Source organism: Ascaphus truei, chromosome 1 (genome assembly GCF_040206685.1).
Source record: "Ascaphus truei isolate aAscTru1 chromosome 1, aAscTru1.hap1, whole genome shotgun sequence".
Taxonomy (NCBI): Eukaryota; Metazoa; Chordata; class Amphibia; order Anura; family Ascaphidae; genus Ascaphus; species Ascaphus truei.
Genome location: NC_134483.1, coordinates 358294665 through 358315891, shown reverse-complemented (window position 1 = coordinate 358315891; position 21227 = coordinate 358294665). Strand labels below are relative to the sequence as shown.

The window sequence follows — 21227 nt, the reverse complement described above, 5'->3', positions numbered from 1 at the left end:
GTATTCACTCAGTGTCAAACTATTTTATTTGCTAGTCAAATTTATCGTATACAACTTAATTAATCAGTCACTGGACAATTTTAGCTACAGTACATTACTGAGTATGTGGATATGTGTTTTTTTTATGCAAGGTGTTTCAAAGCCTGCAATAATGGGTACTTTTGTTTAAAAAATATAACTTCAGCGTGATAATTATTCCTTTTTCAAGGTTATCTAGGGACAAAAGTGAAAAAGGTAGGGAATGTGAGAGGAAATGATGCGCTTCACATTCTCGGTCTGTCTTTGGCACTGGCTTTTGGATTTTGTAGGGGTGAAAATGGAGTCTTATAATAAATACCAATTATTACCAAACATACGTGAGTCCCGCTTCTGGCCATAACTGATGCCCAGCTTTTCAGGATTGCATACATTTTAGGGCAATTAGGGCTAATCTAAGAAGGGTAGCAAACAAGTATCAAAGGCAGAGCGTCACTCCGGAGCCGGAGATTAAGCAGAGAGAAAATCCCCTAATTTACATGAACTCACTAATCTAATGGTAGATACCAATGGCTAGTAGCCAATGGAGGGTAAAGGGTTAACCAGTGCCAAATTGTATTGGTTCATAGGTAATGGAATATCAGAACATCTCAAACACAAATGGTGATTACCAGTATACTGTGTGTGATTAAAACAAGTGTATTATGGTCCTGTAGACTGAATAAAATACAGGGGACATGAATACAGAGGAACACAAATATCACTGCAGGGAGGGCTTGTTGTAAATAAGCTAAGCTGACAAGGTCTGATGCCGAAAAAATCAGGCACTCTACGTATAATGTCTCAGCAGTCAGTGAATGGCTCCCCTTGGGTCCCCCCCTACAGGACCATCATACACTTGTTTTAATCACACACAGTATACTGGTAATCACCATTTGTGTTTGGGACGTTGTGATATTCCATTGTAATTTTGTGCTGGTTAACCCTTTACCCTCCACTGGCTCATAGCCACATACGTATCTATATACCATGAGATTAGCAAGTGCATGTCAATTGGGAGCTTTTCTATCTCTGCCTACTCAATACCTCCGGAGTGAAGCTCTCTTTGCCTTGCTGACACCTCTAGCAGCAAAAGGGTTCATTTAATTCAAATATATATATATATTTTACCCGGTTATTTATTTCTCTCTGATTTTTTCCCTTTTTATATCATTCACCTACTGTGGTTTTTGAGGCAAAAATACCTGTCGTTATTTTGCATAGAATCTCTATATGATCCAAGAATAAATAGTTTGCCAGAAGATCCTCACAGACCTGAGTGACGTAAAAGATAAATACTGTAAATACATATGCTAGCAACTCTGTGGCTAAGTGCCCATGAGATAAGAGTGTGAAGGCTGCAAGGCCGTACGAGAGTATTGAAATGTTTAGATCATCTCACATCACACAGCTGTGGAGCATCAGGCAAACATCCAGATTGGAATAATTTATTTGAAAAAAAAATGTAAGAAACAACAAAGACAGAAAGCGAGGATTCCTCTTTAGTTGTTTTTCCTGCCACTAGCTCTTTGGAAGACGAAAGCAAAATCCAGCTGTACTTGATAGACCTTTCTGCAAAATGATCTCATTTATTGTGACCTGCCTTCTGGCATATACTATTAGTAACAAAAAAATACATATCTCATTTTGAAAATAAGGACATATTTTCAGGGAGACTGGGATACGTTTGTATTGTAATTCTTTGTAATGGATCCCAGGCAAGTCATCATCACATTCAAACTGCCAGGTGGATTTTATTGTAAATTAAATATTTTATATATATATATATATATATATATATATATTTTTTTTTTTTTTTTTTCTCAAACAAATGCAAGAGTGTTATATGAGGGCAGTTCTACGTGCCATTGTTTTATTGATTATGGTTCATACAGATTCACATGGAGGCAATGATGACCAATGCCTGTTCACTGATACTTGGCGATCACTCACTACCATAATTCTTTGTGAATTTAATGTGAGTAGAAAGTATTGTTTTTTTTTTATATTGAATTAAAATGATACTGATTTTTTACGGGGGAAATGGACAGTATTTATATATATACACACACACACACACACACACACACACACACACACACACACACACACACACACACACACACACACACACATACACACACACACACACACACACACACACACACACACACACACATACACACGCACACACATATATATGTATATATACACATACATATATATATATATATATATATATATATATATATATATATATATATATATACAGTGTTCGACAAACCTATACATTTGCACGCCCCGGGCGAGTGGATTTAACACCGTTTGGCGAGTAGATTTTTTTGTTTGGCGAGTAGATTTTTTGGTGATTTGTCGACCACTGTATATATATATATATATAATATATATATATATATATATATATATATATATATATATATATATATATATATATATATACATACACACACACACACACACACAAACACACACACACACACACACACACAAACACACACACACACACACACACACACACACACACACACACACACACACACACACACATATATATAGCAAATGGAAATATTACTGTATGCTCATTTGCATGTCTTTTTTTACCCACCATAACTTAACTAAGTGTATGTATATATATAGTTAAAAATGGTTTTTGAAGCAAAAAGTGACACTGTGTGCTCATTTGCATGTAATTTCCCAGGATCCCTTGCTGCAGTGGAAGTGCTGTATGCTGGGTGATAATGGGGAAAGGCGGGGTTGCAGACCTGCCTAAGACATGCAGATGAGCATACAGTTGTATTTGCATATTTGCTTTCCTTTGGAGGGTTTTTGTCACTTTTTTTACTCACCATAACTTAACTCAGTATTATGGTATATATATATATATATATATATATATATATATATATATATATATATATATATATATATATGTGTGTATATGTGTATATGTGTATATGTGTATATGTGTATATGTGTATATGTGTATATATATATATATATGTGTGTGTAGAGGTATCAGTACCGTGTTAGCCGAGCTCCAATAATCAAAAAATAAATAAATAGATGATACCGTTCTGTGGCTAACGAAATGCTTTTATAGATATATAAGCATATATATATATATATATATATATATATATATATATATATATATATATATATATATATATATATATATATATATTTATTTATTTAATTTCAAGAAATGAGATCTTCTTGGGAACCAAAACGTCGGGCTCCTGTGAGTTGTGGTGTAATAACAAACACCCTCTATTTTTGTATTCATTTTGTCTGGTGCATATAATTAGACCATTCTGGTCTTTTCTGCAAATTGGATATTTTTTTCTATCTGGCACAGACACCCTTTGTAGGATACGTAATACTAAGTGTACAGCCATTTACTATATATATATATATATATATATATATATATATATATATATATATATATATATATATATATATATATATATATATATATATATATATATATAATGGAGTACATTACAGATCAATTTTAAAGTGGCCAAAAAAAAACTATCTTTTGGTTTATTCCATGAAATAACAAAACAGAACAGAATTTTAAGAATAGAATTTCAACTACATGCAGTGACATTTATTTATTACAAATGTGATATCATTTGTAATTTTGTATAAACCACATAAATCCTTGTAACCCAACACCTGCGAGAAAATCCAAGATGCCACCAAAACCGTTGCTATAAAACACTACTGCATATAGTTTTGACATTCCTTTTTTTAAATTTGTGTTTTTTCAGCTATTTCATTTTTTTAAATGACCATCCCAGTTGTCATCAGTCTTATAGAAAATACAGACAAGGACTATTACCAAAACTGCAAAGATTTAACCCAATCCCATTTATGATTTAAACGTTGTCAGCATCTAAAAGCAAGGGTGTAAACAGAAAATTGGCCATCATTGCGGCCTTTTTCAAATATCTGTATTATTTCTTCTTCATATCATTTCTATGACCCCACTATGCAGTATGCTCAGTTATGTCTGGAATTGCTTTGCAAATAAGAAACTTAATGTAAGTGTATTGCAGTGTATTTCTACAAATGTTTACATATTCTGACTGAGTTATTGTTCTTTTATTATTGTTCAGGGTCTGACGACAATGTAGAAGTTTGGAAATGGGGAAATTACTTCTTATTAGAGTTTATATAATGTCTATGATTTCATATAATTTCATCAATTTTAAACATTTAATTAACAAAACTGAGTGGCACCCTTATTAATCTGTACTGCCTTCAAAAGGGGAAAAATACGATGAGAAATCCCTTGAAAACCATAAGATTAGGGTGGCCAGATGTCCCGATTTATCCAGGACCGTCCTCATCTTTAGGGCTCTGTCTCGACTTTTTCAGGTGCTGTCCGGTTTTTGGATCCCCCTGGTGAGCGCCGACTGCGCATATGCAAATACCGCTTGCCGTCAACGCATGCGCGATTGGCAAGCTCCAATCACGCATGCGTGACATTTGTCCTGGTTTATGCCTGGACAAATATGGTCACCCTACATAACATGTAAAACTTGTCAATGTACAGTATACTGCATAAAGGGTTCATTTAAAAGAAAGAATGGGTAGTTACATGGGCAAGAAATTTGAACTTTGCATACTTCGAAAGAGCTTTTGAATCTGATCAAAATGTAAACCAAAACCCAAGAAAAACTTGTACACGGATTCATATTTATTTTTAAAGAAACGACATGAACCTTTGAGAAAAACCTGCAAACGTTTCTGAAAAGGTCTAATCTTGAAAAAAATGTCCTGCTTATTTTCTGTTTTTATCCCATAGTAAAAAAACAAAAAAAAAAAAACCACAATCAATGGAGTTCCCAGAGAACGAAAACCTTTTATTTAAATGACCAAATCCAAAACACCAGCAAAAGTGCCCCCCCTTATTAAAAGGGGACATCAATAAATAAAATGTCCTTGTATGGACATCAGTCATTTTCACAACACTGATAGTTAATTCGCTTATTTTTTCATTGTGTGAAAATTGATTCTAAATGTGAAAGTCTTCTTTCTTGGATAATTTTCATGATACACAGCTAACATATGTATTAGACATGTCTTTTATTTGATTATTAGCACTATAATAAATAAAGACATTGTTGTCTGCCAAATATTTGCAAAATCACTGCGACAAAAAATAATAAAAACAACAAAAAAACAAAGTGGAAATAAAATGTATTGGCTTCAGGGGAAACACCATCCGCTCTTGATTTAGGTCATGTCATGTCATGAGCCCTGATTTAACAAAGCTTAGTGGGTCTGGCTCTATTAATATAAATTGTTATCAGCTTGTCACAACTTTGCACAACCACTGCTACTTTGAAGGATGCCTTATTGAGGTTTTTTGAGCTTCTGTTACATTCGATTGGAGTGATATAAAAATGTATATTTTGTACTTGAGCTATTATGGGTCAAGACAAATAAACTTAATTTTGATCCCATACATGCTATGGAAATGCCACATTGTTTCATCTTCTACTTTATCTTGATTGATTGCTACACTTCACTGATCAAATGTTTCTACATGAGTCTACTGATGAGTCTTTAAACCAGGGGTGTCAAACATAAAGCCACTTGCGGCCGCCGAGCATTAGTGTGCTGTCCGCAGCGCAGGACCAGAGATCCTGCATGGGGCGGCAGTTCCCTGCAGGTTTTTTTTGTGGAGAGCCAGCTGCAGCAGGAACTGTCGCAAGGCTCGTTGGGCCAATAGTAATGCATGACTTGCCATGTCAGAAATCATGCTCAGCGTGGACACTGCTATTCAGGTTAAGAGAAGGGTGTAAAAACAGAGTTGATGGAGGTGTTAAAAAAGAGGGTGGAGGGGGAGAGAGAGGGGGGAGGGGATGGGGGGGGGAGATAGCGTGGGGATGGGAGGGGGGGGAGATAGGTTGGGGATGGGAGCGGGGAAGTTAGAGTGGGGATGGGAGGGAGTAAGTTAGAGTGGGGATGGGAGGGGGGAAGATAGAGTGGTGATGGGGGGGAAGATAGAGAAGGGATGGGGGAGAAAGAGAGGTGGTGGGGGGGAGATAGGAGTGGATGGGGGGAATATAGAAGGGGATGGGGAAGATAGAGGGGGCATGGGGGGGAAATAGAGAGATGATGGGGGGATATAGAGAGGGGATGGGGGGAAGATAGAGAGGGGATGGGGGAGAGAGAGAGAGAGGGGATGGATGTAGAGAGCTAGGGAATGGGGAGAGAGGGCATGGTGGAAATAAGGCATGGGGGAAAGATGGCATGAGGGAAAGATGGCATGGGGGAAAGATGGCATGGGGGAAAGATGGCATGGGGAAAGAAGGCATGGGGGGAGGGGATGGGGGGAGTTGGGGTGGGAGAGTTGGATGGGGGGAGATAGGAGATGGGGGTGGAGAGAGTATGGGGAGTGGGGATGGGGGAGTGGGGATTGGGAGAGAGGAGGGATGGGGATATTGAGAGGGGATGGGAGATGGGATGGGGGAGTGAGGGGTTGGGGGAGAGAGGGGATGGGGGGAGTACAGGGATGAGGGGGAGAGATGAGGGGAAGGAGGGAGAGAGGAGAAGGGGGATGGGATGGGGGAGGAGAGAGGTGATGGGGAGAGGGGGTGGGGGAGAGAAAAAGGGGATGGGTGGAATGAGAGGGGATGGGGGAAGAGAGGGAATGGGAATGAGGGGATGGGGGGAGAATGGGGATGGCGAGAGAGGAGAAAGGGGATGGGGAGAGAGACGGGAAGGGGGATTGGTTGGGGGGGAGAGTGAATGGTGATGGGATGAGATAGAGAGAGGGGATGGGGGAGAGAGATACGTTTACATATTTGTAATAATAAAAGCTCAAGAAAAAAATGTACATGTAGGTTATAGTTACTATTTATTTAATTATTTTTGCTTCACCACTCTGAAGGTGAGGCACGAGTCTTGCAGTCGAATTTAAGAACTGGCTCCCAAGCTATTCTGAGTTTGGTACCCCTGCTTTTAAATTCTTTGCAAACATGTGTACCTCAAGTAATAAAATCACGACTAAAGGCTTATTTTATATCCGCCAAAGCAGCCAATTGGGCCGTTTTGATCCGAAATTCCCCGCTGTAGTCAAAGGGGAATTTTGGCTGAAAACTGCCCAATCGGCTGCTAAGGCGGTTATAAAAGAAACACCTAAATGTGAATTAATTATACTCTGCATCATTTTTTATTTTTTTATTCCTTTACCAATCTAAATACAATGACATACTCAGTATTTGATATTCATTGAATACGTCCTATAATATGGCATTAATTGCAAGACTAATGGTTAGTCATTGTTAGTCATTCCTGCAAGACCCTGTAGCTTCAAAATATGTGTTCAGTAGCTGAATTTAGCAGCGAAAGAAAAAAATGGGGAACAACCAAGAACAATAAAGTACCCGCCGAATAGGTGCAAAATATTTGAGTTGACATACATTCTGATTCATAAAGGAAGGAAGTGTATTTATTGCTTTGCATCTTTTAACAGAACCATCCTGGAATAGTTTAGTCATCTTAAGGGCTTCTGTGTGATGAATTCAATATTGTTATATGACACATTTGAGGTAATTGTTGTAATGGAATGTCAGGTGTGTAAAAAATCAATAGTTGTGTAAAATGGTTTCATTGTATATATTATATTGGTCTATATCTTAATCATTTTCCCTTCTCACAGTCTATAGTATCCAAGAACCACCCATCATGCATCATATGCTCCAAATGTTGTAGCCTTGTGGTTTGTAGCTGTTGGGATTTTAGAGAGCAACAGCTGGAAAAACCTGAGTCTTTTTTTAGTTTGCATTTGCTACGGAGGACCTGTATGGTCTCTGGGTGACGAGGCTGCTGCTATTGCTGCTTATGTGCTTTAACGGGGACCCACACAATCCAAAGCCAAGTTATTGTGCTAAGACATTAGTGTTCTACAACCAAGGAAACCTGAGAAGGGGACACAGCTTTCCTGCAAGTAACAGATGGTTACTGTTTAAGTGCAGGCATAACCCTGTTCCTACACCACATGCAGTGTTTGGGGGTGGGCAGGGAGGAGGTTTCGGGAAAAGGGGAAAACATGATTGGAGCTTTCTCATATCCTACTTAATCATAGTCATATGGGAGGCTTTTTCAAGCATAGAGAGAGATGGCTGTTGAAATTTGTAGCGTGCTGGAATCCTGCAAGGAAGCTGTGCATTGTGGTAAGTTTCTGTGGCTTGTTTTCTGCCCTAATGAATAGAGCCTTTCCATATCTGCCAACCCTGCAGCAAATGTGGTCAAGACATTTATTATGAAATGTAGCAAAGGTTGGCACGCAGCTAATTGCACATAACAAGAAATGTGCTGGAAACCCACACCCCAAAGGTGACAAACAGAGAAAGCGTGTTCTTTTTTTGACCCAGAAGAAACTTTTGTGTAGGAGTTTATAGCACACACTAATACCATAGCAGCTGCACATTTTCTTGTTTACCTGTGCAGATAAATAAAGGTTTGTCGTTTCTAGATTTTGTAAGGGGTCATCTCTGAAGGATAAACATTGGAATTTTAATGGGAGATTTTGTAGTTCTAGATATCAGTGGGTAAGTCACTTCTTCCCACATACAGTATGGACAATGTACATGTTGCACATTGTCCACACAATATAAAGTGCTTGCTGCACTTTAGATGTTTTGTTTATTTTATATTTAATAAATAAATGAACTTGAAGTGGTCTGCTTCAAGATGGATTGGTTATGTGAAACAATATACAGTCAATAATGATATGTTCTAATTCTTGGACCAGTTTGGCATAATTAAATGAATAGTATCACATTTTATTTAGCTTATTCTGTGTGCCATGCGTGATAAGTGTTGCACATTATATCAAGTACTGTGGTTTATTGAAGCTAAATACGTGTATCAGTTTTCAGTGCTGTTAGTATGCCAAAGCTATTCTATTTATCTTCTTTGTGGCAACAGCTTGTAAATGCGTATTTAACGTGAGCATTATTCCACTCGCATAATTGTTTTATTCTGCAAAATCGATTGACATTCTTTTTCTGAATGCAGTGTGTATGCCTTCAAATCCATGATTAAACATATATTTTACATAATTATTCACTGTGTAGCAAATAAAAAAAGCCGTAGTTTATAATGTTCAAAATTGTGGGTAATCAAAGTGTGATAGATGTGTGTAATTGGGGACGATACGTCCTCTTTAAATGAATTTGCCTTTTCCAAACCAGTTGATACAGCATTTAGGGCATATTTTCTTAAACTTGACGGAGAACATATTTATGTAAAGAATCAACCAATATAAAAAAAAAAAGGAGGTGGACAATTAACATAAAAGGGACATTAAGAAAGAACTATGGAAGGATAAAGAACTTAAGAACCATCGGCTTATATTATTCAACAGGATTTTCTCTATAATAGAAAAACAAGTTTCCCAGCATAATAATCTGATGGAAAGACACTTAAAAGTGTTGAGTGAACAAGGATATTTTTAGCACATGGTCCACTGTTAGCATTGAGCATGGATATATTTATGATGTTTGAATGGTTGATGCATGGGGAAAGATTTGTCAATACGGGGACTATGTATGAAGAAATGGGTCTGTGCTGAAGCATTTGCGTTTACGAAATGAGCATATCATATGTTTGATTTGTGCCGTATATATGAAGAGCATTTATACTGTTGTAGAATTTGGGGCATTTCTGCTACAATTGTGCAAATAACGCTTCCTACGCAACCTGTTAAGGTAACAGAGGGAAATAACACAGACAACCTCAACCAAAAGTAAACCAAAAATGCACATTTCTTCATACAGACTATTTCTATACCTGCGTCAACATGCAAAAGTAACTCTGCCCTAATCACCTTGCGTTTGCTCCATAAATCTCTAATATCATAGCAGATCAACGCATGTAAGAAAAAGGCAATATGCGACCAAATCCGTACTTTGTGCTAATATTTATGGAATGATACATTGACCCTATAGGTATGCACAGTAACAAAGATTTAACTCCATTGCAATGAGTTACTTATATTCTTGTTTGTTCTAGTAGTACTGGTGCCACATTGCTAAACCAGTTTCAGGTTTTATTCAAGTGCAGAAGCGCAAACCAGCTATTTGAAGGCCCACTATACCGTATTTCCCTTAGATTTACTGCTAAAGTTTTAGGAAAATTGAGTATACGATAGATAGTTTTTACTCAAAATCCCATTGAGCATGCAGTAAATTACTCAACTCTATTTCCTGCTGTTTATAGCACATAAGGGGGTCACCTTTTGGAAGAGTTCATGAACTACTGGCTTTTTCAGATCCCGAAAAATGTGGTTTTATTAAAAAAAAAAAATGAAATGTAAAGCATAAAATATTTCTGTTTGTACTCTGCAAGCATGTCATCAATATTTAAACATTTCACTTCTCAGGGTAGGTGCTTGCCATATGGTTATTTTATAACAACATCATTAAGCAATTGTTGTGGAATACAGTGTCTACAATTTCTATGTCCGTAAGCATTATTAAAATGAAACCAGTTGCTTTTTATTTAGTTTGTGAATAAATAAACAACCCTTAATCTGCATATAACCTATTTTGTTATGTAACTACAGTAATAAACTAGTGCAAAGTTTTTCAACTGGGGTTCCTAGTAACCCTTGGGTTCCTCGGGCATCCCTAAAGGGTTCCCTCGAATTTTCAGGTCATTTAAAAATTGTACCAAATACAGAAGAATTGACAATGTATCTAATCTCAGACACGCTATTAGAGAGGATTGAGGTTCCTTACAATTCATCTGATCTCTGGCACTATTAGAGAGGAAAAAGAAAAAAGACAGCGCACAACACTCATAGCGTAAAATATAAATTATATTGTGACAATATTCAAAAAGTAGTGATAGATGCACGTACAGCAATTCCAATATTCAAACACAGGGCATGTTTAGGGCACATGTTACCACTGCAGCATCAGCAGGTCACGGATCAGCAAGGCGCCAGTGACATCACTCGAATCCCATCCGGGTAAGTGAAGATATCCAGGTGTCCTGGTGCTCCGTCTCCATTCTTGCTTCCATGGTCCGGTCTTCTGCAGCTGTGGTGGTACTTTCCCCAAAGAGGGGAAGCTTCAGTGCCAAATATTAGTTACTGGAAGTCCCTTACTAAGACTCTAGGGCTAGCAAACCCACGATGTGAGCTATTCTCTATGGAGCACTAGATGCAGAAGTGCTGACGTCACTAGACCAGTGTCGTGATCTTCCGATCAGTAAATGCTAGATCAAAGGGGCTTACCGTGGGCTCCGAAAAGGGACACAGCCAAAGTTACTCTAATACAAAACGGTACTTTGAAGCTTCCCCTCTTTGGGGAAAGTACCACCACAGCTGCAGAAGACCGGGACTACAGAAGCATCTTCACTTACCCGGATGGGATTCGAGTGATTTTAATGGCGCCTTGCTGATCCGTGGACCAGCTGATGCTGCAGTGGTAACATGTGCCTTAAACATGACATGTTTTTGAATATTGGAATTGCTGTACGTGCATCTATCACCACTTTTTGAATATTGTCACAATATAATTTATATTTTACGCTGAGTGTTGTGTGCTGTCTTTTTTCTTTTCATGCCATCCAAGATGCTGAGCCATCTACTTTGAACAGCAGCAGACACTCGTTCTTTATTGTATAAGGCAGGGGTGCGCAAACAGAGTGCCTGGGGGGCGCCAGATTAACTGCTGGGGGCACGGGGTTTACCGACGCCCAGCGCGCTTCCCGAAGGCACTTAAATTAAGTGCCGGGGAAGCGGCAAAAGCCTCTGTAAACCTTACTTACCGTGGTTCAGCCGGCATCTGGAGACGCGTCGCCATGGCAACCGGGCGACACCGGGAACCACGGTAAAGAGGAGGGAGGGGGCGCGTGGAGAGCAGGACAGCTGGCAGGGGGGTGCAGGGGGAGAAGATTGTGCCCCTCTGGTATAAGGTTATCTTTTATATTCACAATCACAGGTTTTGTGTTTAACCTTGGTGCACTATACTGTATTTATTGTGAACACTTATTTTATTGGTTAAGTCTCTTCTAGACTTTGTTATTTATATTAACACTATACCACACGATTCATTGCGCAGTTATGTTTATTGTTGTTTTCACTATTAGAGAGAGCTGGGGTTCCTTACAATGCATCTGATCTCAGACACGCTATTAGAAAGGGTTGGGGTTTCCTTACAATGAATCTGATCTCAGATGTGCTATTAGAGAGGGTTGGGTTTCCTTACAATGAATCTGATCTCAGACGCGCTATTGGAGAGGGCTGGGGTTCCTTACAATGCATCTGATCTCAGATGTGCTATTAGAGAGGGCTGGGGTTCCTTACAATGCATCTGATCTCAGATGTGCTATTAGAGAGGGCTGGGGTTCCTTACAATGCATCCGATCTCAGAAGCGCTATTGGAGAGGGTTGGGGTTTCCTTACAATGCATCCGATCTCAGATGTGCTATTAGAGAGGGTTGGAGTTCCACAGGTATTCACAATATAATTATAGGGTTCTTTAACCATTAAAAGGTTAAACAACGCTGCCCTAATGTCATCACAAATGTAAAGAGATATAGACCAAAGATAGTGTCTGGAAAAAAAAATGAGGGTGAAAGAGATCTGCATCCTAATGTCCACAGCTCAATTCTGTACAAGTTGACTGAGGCAAAATTACAGCCTCCCCAGCTAGCACAAAAACAGCAACAACATGTTTATCAGCTTGTACATTTCTAACAAGCAATTATAGGATAAAATAAGTAGAGAGATTTTTTGGTAGTAGAAGTTAAACAGGAGCTCGGTGTGTTCATTCACATGTCACTACCCAGAATCCTTGCCTGCAGTTTAACTATGTGTGACATTGGATTGAAGCATGCTTTGGGACCTGCGACTAAAACAATGCACTCATGAATTCATTAATTTAAAAAAAAATTTATCCCCTACAATCTTGTCTCCAAGTAGAGACTCCGTTTAACATACAAGAAGGTGGCTTGCTAGACATGCTGAGAAAATGCTAAATTAGTTTTTTTTCCCTACATAGGGACATCCTTGGAGCAAAGGATTGAAAACAAAATATGTTTTGATTTTGTGTCTTTTGCATCAGTGCATTAAGGTACTTTGCATCAAATTTTGCCCTGTGTATGACAGCTTACAATGTAGGGAGTGTCAATACGTGTGGATTTAGGGATGAGTTAACCATTTATTATAATGGGAGTGTTTGAACAATTCATCTTTGTACCTCATTTGCTTCGTAAAGGTGTCTTTGTTTTTGCATGGCTACCTTTATATGTTCTGTTTATCACTATTTAACAGGGCTGGTACTTACTTGGAACACCCCAAACCCCATAGCTTGCCGGCCCCCACCAGCACAAATACCAATATAAAATGGTTGAACATTAGGAGTTTATTATCGATGATCAAGTGGAAAATAGGTGGGATTCCTACAGGAATGGATGGCCCTGCAATTTATATAGAAATATCTGGGTCTAGAATGACATGGCTCAGTCTCTTTTTTCATTAGAGTAAGCGTTTATTTCGTTTACTTACTTTGAAACGTGTCTCCTCCGTCTGACTCCACATATATATTATATTTCATACACATGTAACATATGATCCAAGATTCATTGCGCAGTTATGTTTATTGTTGTTTTCACTATTAGAGAGAGCTGGGGTTCCTTACAATGCATCTGATCTCAGACGCGCTATTAGAGAGGGTTGGGTTTCCATACAATGAATCTGATCGTTGTTTGTGCTATTAGAGAGGGTTGGGTTTCCTTACAATGAATCTGATCTCAGACGCGCTATTGGAGAGGGCTGGGGTTCCTTACAATGCATCTGATCTCAGATGTGCTATTAGAGAGGGCTGGGGTTCCTTACAATGCATCCGATCTCAGAAGCGCTATTGGAGAGGGTTGGGGTTCCTTACAATGCACCTGATCTCAGATGTGCTATTAGAGAGGGCTGGGGTTCCTTACAATGCATCCAATCTCAGACGCGCTATTAGAGAGGGTTGGGGTTTCCTTACAATGCATCCGATCTCAGATGTGCTATTAGAGAGGGTTGGAGTTCCACAGGTATTCACAATATAATTATAGGGTTCTTTAACCATTAAAAGGTTAAACAACGCTGCCCTAATGTCATCACAAATGTAAAGAGATATAGACCAAAGATAGTGTCTGGAAAAAAAATGAGGGTGAAAGAGATCTGCATCCTAATGTCCACAGCTCAATTCTGTACAAGTTGACTGAGGCAAAATTACAGCCTCCCCAGCTAGCACAAAAACAGACAACATGTTTATCAGCTTGTACATTTCTAACAAGCAATTATAGGATAAAATAAGTAGAGAGATTTTTTGGTAGTAGAAGTTAAACAGGAGCTCGGTGTGTTCATTCACATGTCACTACCCAGAATCCTTGCCTGCAGTTTAACTATGTGTGACATTGGATTGAAGCATGCTTTGGGACCTGCGACTAAAACAATGCACTCATGAATTCATTAATTAAAAAAAAAAATTATCCCCTACAATCTTGTCTCCAAGTAGAGACTCCGTTTAACATACAAGAAGGTGGCTTGCTAGACATGCTGAGAAAATGCTAAATTAGTTTTTTTTCCCTACATAGGGACATCCTTGGAGCAAAGGATTGAAAACAAAATATGTTTTGATTTTGTGTCTTTTGCATCAGTGCATTAAGGTACTTTGCATCAAATTTTGCCCTGTGTATGACAGCTTACAATGTAGGGAGTGTCAATACGTGTGGATTTAGGGATGAGTTAACCATTTATTATAATGGGAGTGTTTGAACAATTCATCTTTGTACCTCATTTGCTTCGTAAAGGTGTCTTTGTTTTTGCATGGCTACCTTTATATGTTCTGTTTATCACTATTTAACAGGGCTGGTACTTACTTGGAACACTCCAAACCCCATAGCTTGCCGGCCCCCACCAGCACAAATACCAATATAAAATGGTTGAACATTAGGAGTTTATTATCGATGATCAAGTGGAAAATAGGTGGGATTCCTACAGGAATGGATGGCCCTGCAATTTATATAGAAATATCTGGGTCTAGAATGACATGGCTCAGTCTCTTTTTTCATTAGAGTAAGCGTTTATTTCGTTTACTTACTTTGAAACGTGTCTCCTCCGTCTGACTCCACATATATATTATATTTCATACACATGTAACATATGATCCAAGTTATACATGGCCAGGTACTTTGGAAAACTCCACATGCCACTTCAACAGAAATATATGTATAGAAACAGGCAGGTTGTTACTTTGATTCCGGCAGTTTGTGCCAGTTGAGGAGGAGAAGGTGGGATATAGAAATAACCTGCCAGTTGTAATCTTCAGAACCTTTTTATGTAAACAAAACTGGAATGAAAACAAGGTTTTTTATTAGGAAACCTGTACCATATCCAATGATAACATTCCATGCTGAGCTCTGTGCACCCCTTTGAGAAAGACACCACAGTGTAATGGATCAGCCCCACAAACCTGCCTCAGTGCTTGCTTTGTACAGGCAGAACGTTGCACGTCAGACAGCTTCATGCTGTATTTTTACATCGTAGCCATAAAAAGGCAGCAGTCGGAAAAAAAAAAAATAAGTAGCATAACACTAGTAAATTACAATAATAACTTCTATGGTTTACCCAAATTATAGCCTCTTGTTTTGGGTAAAATGTTCAAGTTTACAATGCATGCATTCATATGTTACCTCTATAGTATACAATGTTTCAGAATATAGTAAGGGTAATTGCAATGCAGACTGAAGCCTAAAGGAGAGTAGGGGTGTTTTCTGGCTGGGAAAGATACCGGATTGAAATACTAACCATAAACAATGCAAACAAACGGAAACTGCTATTCTATCGGAGCCACAGCAGTAACATCCATGACATTAAGAACAATGGCATGGATTCTGGAGTGTTGTTTTCAAATGTTTGACGTCACAACTTTACAAGACAACATATGACAATATAAAACAACATTTATGCTTACAGAACTTTATTGTCTAATCGAAACAAAATCCTAAAAACAAAAATCGTGGTTCAGACTGCATCAGGAACACACACCCAAGGTGCTCTTTCGCCATCTGGAAGAAGCTGCACCTCAACTGCACAAGCAGTATTTCAAAGCCCCACCACATGCAAGATGCCTTCTGGGTGATCTACATTGATAGAAAGCTGCATTACCACCTTAGAATTAATGTAAACCAACTGATATTTATGTCTAGCAATTTATAAATGAGTCTGATAATGTTTATGATATTTTATATATGTGTTAATGGTAATTTACATAAATATGATTACAATGTATATGCCTTCTATTGCATATTGTTTTGTATAACGTGACCTGTCCTACAACATCTTGTTAATGGCTCTAAAAGGGTCAGCAGACGTCACCCCATACATATCTACAGTATGCACTGGAAATGGCACAACTTACAGTATCTTTAACAGATATGCTCATGGTTTAAATGTGACGTCACATAAAATGACTATGCTTGGTGAATGTAGTTTGTGCTATTGCACAGTGCATGCCATATGTATGTACAGTACATTGCGATTATAACAATTTGCATGCTGGCGTAGATCACAAGTTATGGGCAGACGTGGCTTGCTCAGATTTAAAAACAAATGTTGACACATTGTAAACAAACTTAACAACTTAAGCTTCAGTCAAAAAAGCTAGGCAAAGTAGAAGGGATAACCACCAAACGACTTTGATGAATAGAGTTCCGTTTGAAGAGAGTAAGTTCCATTAGATGCAATACTTATTTTTTGAGATTATACCCTGATTTACAACGCTCTCAGTGACACTGTCTCCCCTTATATGTCAGCCCTCATCCACAAATATCACTGATTGTAAGACTCCCTTTTCCTAATGTCTGCTTTTATGTATGAAGCGCTTATTCCTATTATGTCATGTGTGTTACTGCTGTAAAGCGCTATGTACATGGATGGCGCTATATAAATGAAGCTTTAGTTCGCGCTTATAGTGTCGGCGATGGCGACAGCGACGTCACCCGACGCCACAGGCAAAAGTTATATTTCGCTGGGCGGCGGCGGCGGCGCGGGTTTCCAGACATTTGATTGGTTCAAGGGCCGTCACATGAGGCGGCAGCCCTTGAAAAATCAAATTTTGCCGGCTACCAGATTTCGCGACCGCGATGTCGCGACGTCGCATTGTCGACGTTGCATTGTCACCGTCGCGCTTGCTATAAGTGGACGCAGCGGCGGCGGCGGCAATGCATTTGTTTTCGGGCAACGTCACGTCGCCGTCGGCGGCACTCTAAGCGCGGCCTAAGACACATACAAGCGGGGCCTAAGCACCCCCTACGTTCTGTCCCACCAAGACCTCCCATACTGCCCCTCTCTTTCTTGAATTCCCTGCCACACATTGGTGTCTGCCCAAAGTGGTCATTCTACCTGTAATAAGAACTTGACATGTAGTTTATGTGGGAATAATGGAGGCATTCGAATCCAAAAAGACCATTTGGGAAAACCACAAGAGTAAAAAAGACAAGAGGTTCGTAAAATAGAGCAGTGCAATCACTAAAAGTAAGGGTGAAACTGTATAGCAGCAAACAATACTAGGGTACGTTAAGCATACAGCAACGTGTAAAGGCAGTAGGCAGTAGCTGATACAGAACACCACTGAATAAGCTGCTGTTAGACACTGATTATATTTTACAAGGTTTCGTAAAGAGGTAGGAAGGGGCTGTTTATAGAACATGTAAAACATTGCTGAGAACATCTTGTCAATCTATGTTACCTTACAGAATTACATTGTTTTTAAGAAAATAAAAAGTGACAGAACATTGATGGAAATCATTTTGAGTTTACAATTCACTTTAATAAAAGTGCAGTTACTTACTTACATCTTGTGAAATGAAAGTCTTATAAGCAGCGTGGAAAAGTCAAAACGTATGTTCCCAACATCTTTTTTTTTGCAGCAGCAGCACAATTTCGCTATTATTTTGAACTTGTACAGTACTAAAGTGGTACCATATGATGGTTTAAGATTTTTATATTTCTGGACAGCAATGAAAAAAGTCCTGTATGCTCAGTACCATATCCACTTTTACAGTATTAGTTTGCCTTTCCTCCGCAGCTTAACACTTTGCACCTCTGGGCTACATTTCAAGAGCATAAAAGCCTAAAAAAATATGTGTTTTACTTGTTTGTTTTTCCTTCGTTTGGCAGAACCCATCTCTGTGTATGCAGTTGAATAACTGACATCATTCTTTCACTGTAACAACCCGTTTGTTTGTTGTCAGGTGCCTAAATTGATGTGCTAAAGTAAATGACAGTAGTCAGGCAGGGTCGTTTGACTGCTCGTACTTGGAAGGTATAAGCTGTACACCTCAAATGAAAACAAAGAGTTGACGTATCCTTTTAAAAAGTATTTTTGTACTTTCGACAGTGACCCTTTCCTCTAAATTTTATGTTATAGATCTCCAGAAATATATGTTTTCTTCAAAAAAATGTAAAAATAAAAATCAGCGATACATATTCTGCTGTCTGAACTGGCAAAGGCTTTTGTAGCACAGCGATCTTTTATCGTCGTTTGTTTCCATTTCTCAACACATGCAACAGAATACAGTAGAATAGGGCAGAACTGATTAAATGATTGAGAGGGGAAATTACTAAAGTACAAAGTACAAAACACCTCATCAGAAGCAGTGTTCTCCCTGTTAGTAAGCACATCAGTGATGATACCGGTGGGATGCAAACCTACTCATACACTCCACTGACTTCAACCACCTGCTCTGACCAGGTGGCATACTCTTAATAGTTTTTGAAATAATGCTCCTGAACAGTTATCTACCCTCTGATGCTGATATGACACCTACACCCAGGAAAATTCTCGTGGCAGAACTTAGGGAACTGAGTTACAGCTGCAGACCAAGCAATATCCTACGTGTGTTTAAAAAAACAAAAAAAAATCAGTTCTGTACTATGAGAAAATACTTGTAGCATTCTTGTAACAATTCTGAATGACATTTTTCATGTATTACAATGTGACTAGCCTTTTTGTCTCTATAGCAACCATGTACAAAGTCACACTGACTGCAGAATACTCCTCTGCAGTCATTTAGTGAACCCCTGAGCTGAATCTTCGATCGATCACAGGAGAACGGATTGATCGGCAGCTTAGCTAATTACTTATCGTTGTGTGGATTGTATTGATGCACATATTAAAGGGAATTGTTTTTGTTTTTTTTGTATCAATCTTTTTTATTGGCAACAACACATACAGGCATGAGTACAGAGGTGTCATAGGCTTTTGTTTTTATTTTTAAACAGCAGCTTGGACTGCTGCTTTAAGGCACCTGTGTTTTAGTATTTAGATGCATTCACTACATAGTTCAACTATTAGAAAGTGTATTGGTGGGTTCCATGTACAGTACCTATTGTATGCCAAAATGGATCTATAACTGATAACTTTGGGGAAAGGAGTGATGTTTTTATTTTATTTTTCATTTATAATACTGTATATTAGATTATACTTTGCATTAACATTGTGGTTGCATAATTGAAGATATGTGCTATGAACTGGAAATGTAGTGGATATTTTTATTAAAAGGACATTAAATAAAAATCACTTTTGAGCACATTCACATTTCTCAGGTCTGCAACCCTGCTTTTCACCATTATCTCCTAGCATACACTGCAGCTACTGTAGGGATTCTGGGAAATGACATGCAAATGAGCACACAATGTCACCTTTGCTTTCTTATCCATTTTAACATGGACCCTTATAAATGTATGTCTGACGCATTACACAGCCTGGATTAAGTAAGTGCACAGCCAGTAAACCTACTCACAGACAACGATTTCAACCATGTGGGTCTCATCAGCGTGAGAATAGTTATGTTGGCTATGCAATGGGAAGCTGGGATAGGTTTCAACCACACATTAAATAAATTATGGTGGGTAAAAAAGTGTTTTAAAAGGAAAATTTGCACATAAATATAAATCCTGCTGTGGTATGAGGATTGTAACGGACTTCTTTTTTTAAGTATTTTGAGGTTTGTTGAGCTGTTGTAGACTGTACCCCAAAAGTAGTGTTTTTTAAGGTTGTGTGCTGCTGCAATTAAGCGCAAACAAGATACAGGCATAATTATTACTTTCAGACATACAATTTCAAATGATGTAAAAATGGTGCATATCCAATATTGCTAATCTAAGAGCTCGTTGTCATATTTTAAGACCAGCTGCTTATGACACTATTGCTCCTGTTTCTTAAATTTGTCTTGATTCCTAAAATACAGCAAAGGATGAGAAATGAATCTCTTGATGGTGCTTCTAAATCCAGGATTGTGCAATGTTGGCCATAATGCCTAGGAGACCGGGGTATGTTAATTGAATAATAAATGTGTGGATGTGTGACAGGGTATATGGCTCACCATATGAAGCCTAACATGGACAGAACAAAAATTACCACTCTTAGAAGCGAAACCTCATGGAAGCCCTTATATAAAGAGACTCCCAGTGCAATCACTATGTGGATAGAAAATATCCTGTATCATAGGCTGGAGCCCTGCACATACCCTATAGTCACAATAACCATAAACATAGTAGGTCACTCACATATTAACCCCTTCTGCTCCATGACAGCGTGCATCCGTTCCGTTTTGTAGATAGAGTATATGTAGAAAGATGGTGGAGCACTCTTTGATAAAGCGCTATTAAAGCGCGAAACGCGTTAGAGGACCCTTTTAATGTAGCTGTTGCTACCATGCATTTGGATTAAAGCATTTTTATTTTTCACGGATCTGCCTCCAGCCCTATTTCTTTGCAGTGCTCCACCATCTTTCTACATTAATTCCTAAAATAGCGATAGCACATCGCTAAACCTGAAATGCCGCCATTATTTTTGAGATTATGTCTGAACGTTTCATCTGGTCCTCTGTGTAATGCAACAGTAAAAGGTTGTGGGGATAAAACGTCCAATTACCTTAATTAATATCACACTTTGATTAGGGTTTAAGAATAATATTTAGAATGTGACCCAACTGAAGATATAGTTGAACATAACATTTCTAATCTTTCTTTAAATGGTGCAATAGAAGACAGTTCAATAATCTGTCACTTTAACTGTCAGATAACATAAATATGAACACATTTTCTTATGTCTACATTTACCGTATCTGTAGGAATATATATATCTTTAAAGCAGCAATAC

At 38.5% G+C, this 21227-nt stretch overlaps 1 protein-coding gene across 2 annotated transcripts in view; it reads left to right on the top strand.

Moving 5' to 3' along the window:
- BMPR1B (bone morphogenetic protein receptor type 1B) overlaps nucleotides 1–21227 on the top strand; it is a 408155-nt gene that overhangs the window by 120087 nt on the left and 266841 nt on the right. The window contains exon 1 of one of the 2 annotated variants that reach the window (XM_075609786.1): nucleotides 8207–8234. The exons of the other annotated variant lie outside the window; for it this stretch is intronic. The gene's annotated coding sequence lies outside the window, so the exon portion shown is untranslated. Of the gene's footprint in view, nucleotides 1–8206; nucleotides 8235–21227 lie in introns of those variants that run through there. 2 annotated transcript variants of the gene reach the window in all.